Source organism: Terrapene carolina, unplaced genomic scaffold, assembly GCF_002925995.2.
Source record: "Terrapene carolina triunguis isolate 2854851 unplaced genomic scaffold, T_m_triunguis-2.0 Scaffold85, whole genome shotgun sequence".
NCBI lineage: Eukaryota > Metazoa > Chordata > Testudines > Emydidae > Terrapene > Terrapene triunguis.
In genome coordinates, this window is record NW_020664436.1 from 3,275,791 (window position 1) to 3,283,989 (window position 8,199).

An 8,199-nucleotide genomic window follows, 5' to 3' on the forward strand; every position below is an offset into this window, starting at 1 on the left:
GAGAAAATTAGGTGACCCTAAAGGGATGCTAACAAGAGCAACCTGTTGCATGCCCCACTATAAATGAACTAGCCTGGAGAGCAGATTAGTTTGCAATCTGACACACAGCAAATCAGGCAGTTTGTCAATGTCCCTTTAAATATCAGAGGTGCTAGCATCTGAAAGCAATTAATGGTGACATTTTGTGGGAAACAACCCCATTGAAATGCATTGGGCTCCATTAGGTGTCTGGAGGGGGTGTGACCAATCAGCATGGATGAAATGGGAAAAGGGACTCTGTGTGAAATGGTGTTCACAATAGTTGGAGTGAAAAAACAAAAGTAATTGAAGCCAATAAACTCTGTTTGCTTTGCCAGAATATTTGGTTATTCTGTAATAATGCTTGTACAGCATGGCTGAATGCTTCTTTTAATTCCTTTTAAAAAAATATGAATTATTCCTTATCACTAATACTGTGCTAATGCCATGAGTTTCAGTACACTACTAAGGTTAATATTTGAGAACTCGTAACCAAATATTGGTGAGACAATGGCTTGGATTGTCACCTGTCATCCTGGCAGCTGAATTTCAGCAGAGATATGGCAAAGTCTCCCTTTTACCCTTCTGCCCCAAAAATTTTGCACGATTTACCAGTGCATTTCCAAATGTGTAGGAGCGCTGCATCCAATGGTGTTGTATTACATATACCAGCACCAAGTCAATTTCTTGCAAGACGTGATTGTATCCTCAATGCATATAAGTAAGTTAGTTCAGACTTCATAAAGGAGGTAGGACACCTCTGTTGCTATGGTAGAATGTCTTTACAGACTTTCAGCTATAGGTCCTGCTATTTTGTGATTATTTCTATAAAGACAATTAAATCCTGAGGAGAGTTGTCACAATGCAGATTATCAACTCATCAGTTAGCAAGCAAGTCAAACAGGGCCATCACTGCAGTTAAGAACTTATATTTATATCAGGTTATTAGTATTCTGGGCACTGTGAGTATAAAATCAGGTAGATACTCAGTGGATTTCTGCTTTATACAACTGGAGCAGATACTGTATTCCTATTAGTAGTCACGGCTGTTTCTTAACATTATCAATTAGTTATCTTGGGAGTCTTTAATTATTAGATACACATAATGCATTACAAAGATTGTAAGAAAAAGAGTGTGATCAAATGGATAGGAGACTGGACTAGGACCTAGAAGACTTGGCGTCTCTTCCTAGGTTAGCTACTGACCTGCTGTGTGACCTTGGATAAGTGACTTCACCTCCCTGTTTCCTCTCCCACCCTTTCTCTATCTTGTCTATTTTCAGTGTAAGTTCTTTGGGGCAGATACTAGTTCTTATCATGTATTTGTCCAGCACCTGGTGAAACGGGATCCCTCTCTCAGCTGAGGCCTGTAGGCACTAGTAGTATACAAATACATACGTGAGGTCTTATTCTGGGTGCTCCCTCCAGGTCGTGTTGAAGCCTATCAGTGTGATATTCTGAGGGATGCTTGCACTGCCTTTGCCTTTTTTATGTGTTTTCTGTGGACAAAGCATGACGTGGTCAATTCAGTATCTTTCAGCAATGCTAAATTCACTTGAAAACTAAAATCATGGCATATGGTCTATTGATTTATGGTAAAGTAAATGATGACCATAGAGTAATAAGAGCTGTGGATTCTAGCTATGTAGTGAAGCCTGGGAGTTATTCTTTTTCTGAATAATTCTTTAGGAAGTTGTAATATTTACCCTTTAAAAGGTGGCAGGGAAATAACAGACCACCCACTGAGACCAACTAATTGATCCATGTAATGAAAAGGACAGAGTGAGGATGAAATAAAAGAACCCAAGACTGGTCAAATGAAGGAGAGTCAAATATAAGACTAGCAGAAGGAACACAAGGTCAGAAAAATTTTTAAGTTATTGTAGTGTGGCTTGTAACTCACCTTGTGAATTTAGGTGCTGGTGTGCGCTAATTATTTCTTTATAATGCCACTTGTGAAATGAAACAGCTCGGAACTGATAAAAGCGTAAACTCCAAATCCACTGTGGATCACTGAAGCATTTAATCAATGTTTTAATAATCTTCCCATTCCATCTGAACTCCAACTGGCTTCTCACGTTAAAATCAATGAAATAAGTCTAGCCATTAATACTGACTCTTCTGAGGGGGTGAAATATTTGGAGCTGGCATTGGGGTTGGAATTCAGCTTTCAGAGTTAGGGTTCCTTCTTGAATGGCTGGGAGGTGTTGAGTCTGTCCACTGAAGGCCAAACACGAGGGCAGATGAAAGCAGTTTATGACATCCCCTATCTGGAATCTGGACTTACTGTGCACACCACACTGGAGCAGGGGGACTGAAACCTGAGCTTCCCAGGTGGGAGGGAAAACAGGGAGGTGAAGTCACTTATCCAGGGTCACACAGCAGGTCAGTAGCTAACCTAGGAAGAGATCCCAAGTCTTCTATATTCATTGGGCCAGAGAGAGTGTGAGAATGGCCTGCTCCAGAATTTCCCACATCCCTTCTTCACATCAAAGTGGGGGTGATTTAATCCAGGTCTCACGTATCCAAGATGGATGCCCTAGCCACTGGGCTTAAGGTTATAAAGTGGCACCACCACCTCCTCCTGCCATGTCGTGTTGGTTTAGGCATGCTCAGAGCATGTCTACTGGATCAGGCCCCCAAGGGAAGATAGGCAGGGGAATGCCTAGCTTGTGAATCCCTAACTGCTGAGTGTGTCAGTACTTAGACAGCTATGTGCAGGCCCAGCTGCTGAAATGTAGGTGCCTGGGACTTTAACAACAAACATTTAGACACGCAGGGATTTCAGGCACCTAGAGTCCTAGGGAGCATCTGAGCGGGAGTTTTGTGAATGTCAATGGTACCTAAATTTTGGACTTAGGTTCTTAAAGTAGCAGTTAGGTACCTAAGTCGCTTTGTGTATTTAGCCCTATGACTAAAATGTTGCCAGGACCTTAAGGATGTAGATATAATCAAAGAACATGTGCCCCACAAAGGGACAGGAATTAGAATTGTTAAATACCCCAGTCCTGCTTGAAACACTTGCTCACCTTTATGAACTAATGTGCCTGTAGCAGCTCATGTGCAGTACACATCTGCCTTCTCTGAGATGGAATATATGGGGAATTGGAATGTAGCACAGCACCAGGTGCTCTGCTCCTACTGCATCCCCCATGACTTCTGTCGTCCCGGGACCAAATTCAAGTTCACTTTCTTGGCTGGCTGAATGGATTGTGGCCACAGTGCCACCTTGCCAGATGGCAGAATTCTCATGTAGTGTATGGCGCCCATCTGCAGTAAGGCAGATACAGCCATGATAAATGGAAGATCATTGATCGACACAGATGGGCCTTTGCAGATTTCTCTTGATGGAGCCTCAGTGCTGGCTATTCCGTCCATTAATCAGAAAGACAGTTAATCTACTGCCCTGTCTGAAGAGGAGACCAAGAGAGAGAAAGACTACAACACAACTGTTAACTCCTTTCTCAAGACACTATTCTCACTTAACTCAATGGTTTAATGCAGGAGTTTGCTCTACTCTCTTGTTATGTGGGCCTTATAATTATTACAAATTGAGGCTCTGGGTTATAATGCCTATATCTTCTACTGACATAGATCACTGACGCACGACTCAAATGTCTGGTTTTGGTTCTTATTCTACATTCTCTGGTGCCTTTAAGAAGCTTCCTCTAGAGGTAAGACAGTGATACCGGGAGTCAGGAGACCTGAATTCTATTTCCAGCTCTGCCTCACATTTATCTTGTGACCATAGGCCTGTCCCTTAACCTCTTGGTACCTCATTTTACTAACTAAAAGTCAACTTCTATGTCAGGGGAGCCTACGTGGCTGGAAAAGTGAGCACCCTTTGGGTTTAAAAATTGGACAAAGTTGTTTATCTTCCACCTCCTCCATCTAAGACAAAGGACAAAAGCAGAGACGCAAACAATGGCTTCTCTTTCTAAGGCCCCTTAATTAGAAATATGCCGACATGTGCATCCCGTGTACCACAAAGCCTTTTGCACTAACGACCACTACCCCATTAACTTAACAACAGAGGGATGGGATAGTGGTCAGCGTGTGAATGCTAAGTGCATTTTAACAGCTGCATATTTCTGACATCTTGGAAAATCATCCATTTTGATGCCCTTATTTCAAAGCGGATCTGCCTGGACTTATTTATCGCTGCTCTAAGGAACATGTTGTTTTTCAGCCTACGCCCCATTCACATCAGCATGAAAGACACACACACACACAAAGACAAAAATCCTACATGTTTAAATAATCTGAAGGATTGATTTCAACTGACAAAAAACCAGGAAATTAACAACTAAGAGCTGACGCTCCATGCATAATGTACTGTCAGGTTCTATTGTGTGTGTGCATGTGACTTTCTTTTGTGGGTTTCTTTAATGTTAATTTTAAAGAAGGACTTCAACATTAAACAAACTTGAAAGACAAGAACATTAACAGAACTTGACAGTGTCCTTATAAGCAATAATGGCAATACCAGCAGCTACTATATATTATAATCCATTTGGACATAATGCTGTACCATCAGTTTCCTAGAGCTATTTATCGTGACCTTTATAACTACAATGCTAATGACTTTGTACCTTACTCCCCTCCCTCCTTTATTATGACATTCTGCAGCAGACCATTTTTACTGGTTGAAAGGGACTATTTCATGATGGCATCATCAGAGGGTGCAGAAGAGACAGCAGGGAGTATTGTACTTGGACACATTATAAGGTACGAACCACGAAGGACAATCGCGCTTTGAATTTCTATAGGGACTTTCATCCAAGGATCTCAAAGTGCTGTGCAAACATTAATCAAGCCTGTGATGCTAAAACAACCACTGCTGAATTTCCCAGTGAAATGATGACAGAAGCTGGGGATGTGATGATTGTCTGCTGGTATTTGGAGGGTATTAATATGGAGGAGTGAGAATTTTCTAGAATGGTCCAAGGGGCCATAACTTGAAGTAATAAGATGAAACTATGGCAAAGGAAAATAATAGAGTCTTCTATTCTACATAGGTTCTCTACCTTCCTCATCACTGTAGTATCTTCCATGGCAGCTACACTCTTCAAGAACAATGGAGCTGCCCGCAGTCAGAGTAAGACTGGTGAGAACTAGAGACAGGGCTTTCTTGATGGCTGCCCTGTGGCTATGAGACTGAAGAATCCCAAATTATCGGGAATCTCACTGCTTTCAGGCCAAAGATCCATCTCCTTGCCTTAGCTTTCCCTCAGCAATAACAACACAGCAACCCAAACTGCTACATATCCTCTTTCTGGCTGGGGATGAGAGCAGCAGTGAACCATATGGTAGGCACTCCGACACCTCAGTGGCAGACAACAGATACCACTGCATAGCAAGATTTGCTCATAGTCTGGATTTGAGGAGTGAATGAGATAGAGGAGGATTTCCAGTTTTTAAGTGATGTAGTTGTGATGGGTTCCCCCCCCCCGGGGGTGCCACCTGCAACTGGGGTTCTACTGAGCCCCCTGGCCCACCAGCCTGGGCTCCCTCTCACACTGTACTGCTGTGGTAAGCTGTAAAGCCTTCCAGCCTGCACTTTCACCAGCATTCACACAGGTAGGGACACACCCAGCTGCAGTTACACGCAGGGTCTCTAACCACCAGCTTCCCAGCCTGGGACCCCAGAGCAGTACCACCCTGCCCTGGTCAAATCTGGCCAGTATATGGGTTTAATACTCTCCCTCAATGTGAAGAGAACAATGCATACTTGTGGTAACCAAGCAGAGATTTTCCCCAAGCACGCCAGTCAAAGCTCACTGGTTTAGATTAAAACATAAAATAAGTTTATTAACTACAAAAGGGTAGATTTTAAGTGATTATAAGTGATCGCAAACAGATCAAAGCAGATTACCTAGTAAATAAACAAAACCGCAAACTGATCTTAACACATTAGATAGGTAGGTTATGAATTAGCAAATTCTTACCCTGAGTGATAAACAGGCTGGCAGATTCTTAAGGCACAAGCTGCCTTGACTCTGCAGCTTGGGTTTTCCAGGTTTTCATACAGGCTAGAAATCCCTCTACCTTGGGATCATCACTTCCCACAGTTCAGTCTTGTTCCTCAGGTGTTTCCAAGTGTGTTATTATAAGGGGAGTGAAGTCCCCCCATGATGTCATTTTCCACTTTTTATATCTTCTTCCCACTTGCTGGAAAGCTCTTTTGCTAGGACCTGGGTTAAACAATTCCCATTGTGTAGTGCTATCTCTGAGAGGTTTCTATTGTACACAGTCCCTGGGTTAATCCTGGTGCTTGTGTGCATTTCCTCAATAAGCCATTAACATTGTTTGGCCTTTTTACTGTTGTATCTGAAAGACTGCTTGTGGGTGATTTCAGCCTCACAATAAGTTTCAGTAACACATATATAGCCAAACTTCATAACTTCACATACAATGATAGCACATATGATCCAATGAGATATTACTGTCTAGCAGATCAAGATTTTTAGAATGATACTTCACAAAGCATACTTTGTACAAAACATATCCTAATTACATGACAGTGGTGAATATTGGGGTGCCAGGGTGTCACAGTAGTGTCTAAACTTATACCCGGGCCAATCTAGTGACCTCTTTCTAGTATTGCCATCTCCAGAACTGAATATGATATTATAGTTGTTGTTTCACAAGTGCCATATAGAGAAGCCCAGGCGATGATGCGTGTGATATGCAACCCACATTCAAATTGCATTGACTTTTTGCCACTATATCTCATTGTAAGCTCATCTAATTTGCTGTCCACAGTCATTTCAATGTCTTTTTTGGCATTGCTGCTTTCCACGTATCGCCCTCCAATTGAATATCTTAGATTTGAATGATTATTCACCAAATAAATTAGCTTGCATAATATCTCCTGTCCATATTTCTATCCTCTGGACCCTTTTATGATTTCTTTGTCCTCACTGGCATTTGTAATACTTCCAGTGCACTTTCAAGTGTTCATTAAATTAAGATGTGTTTTTTCTCTCATCTTTCAAATACCACATCAGTTGCTCTAGAGATAATTATGATTAATTCTCACGGAGAATTATGACCTCAGGTGAGGAATAAGCATCTGATAGAGATAAACTGGTAAGAAACAAAGATCCTGTTTTCATGCAAATAACCCTGGTTCATCTGAAAATAACAACTAACTTGTCTGTAAAATGAATGTTGTTCATTTTTCCAGAAGGCATCATTTGCTCTACTAAGGGCACTAATAATTTCTCCCATTTCTATGCCACCATTCAACCCCAAATGCATTATAAATTATTCAAAGTTTTGGTCCTCATCCTCAAAATCTTCCAGAGGTTTGGCCCAAATTACCTGAGAAATTGCCTCACTCCGTGTGATGATGACCTCCCAGAATAGCTGGAACAATACAACTGTCAACCTCAAGAATGGGATTTGTATGTGCAGACCACAGAGCTTTCTCAGCAACTGGCCCACAAATATGGAACTCATTCCCGAAAGAGATCAGTCTCAGCAACCCCAGAGCAAAATGCAGACCCACTTCTTCAATCCAGTCTTCCCACAATAACACTACTACAAAACCCCAAACCAAACAAAACCTGCAAAATAAAGTTCAGTCCTAGCTGGAAGGAAAAAAGAGAAATATATATTTCTGTGTATACTTCATAAGTTTAGGAGGCACTCACATACCATCATAATGGGGCTGCATAGGAACTCAGACAGAGGAAGCTAGGTGATTCAGTGAAGATTGTATTCAATGGGTTTTCTGTTTTTTGTTGTTGTTATAGTTGTTGTTTGCAAATTGTCCATTAGGAAAATCACTATCTTCTTGACTATGTTTGTCATTCAGAATAATTCTTGGGCCATTGCTTATTCACAAACAATTGCTTGCAAGCATTCAGTATTCAAAATGTGAACTGTTTTAATTGGATACATAGATCATGTGATTTCTATCTGTTCCTTGACTGGATGAATGTGATTCTTGGAATCAGGTTTTTGCTGTAAATATGCATGACTATGCAATCAAAATCACTTCTGCAACACTCACATAAACTACAGTGTTTCCACAAACATCCCTCCTGCCCGTAAACTTTTTTGTTAGAAATATATGAGGAGAGAAGGGGTGGGATCCCAGCCAAAGCAAATTCATTTAAAATGTGAATGAATGAATAGCCCTGGGATTTTTTTGTTTTGTTTGCAGTATTTGCA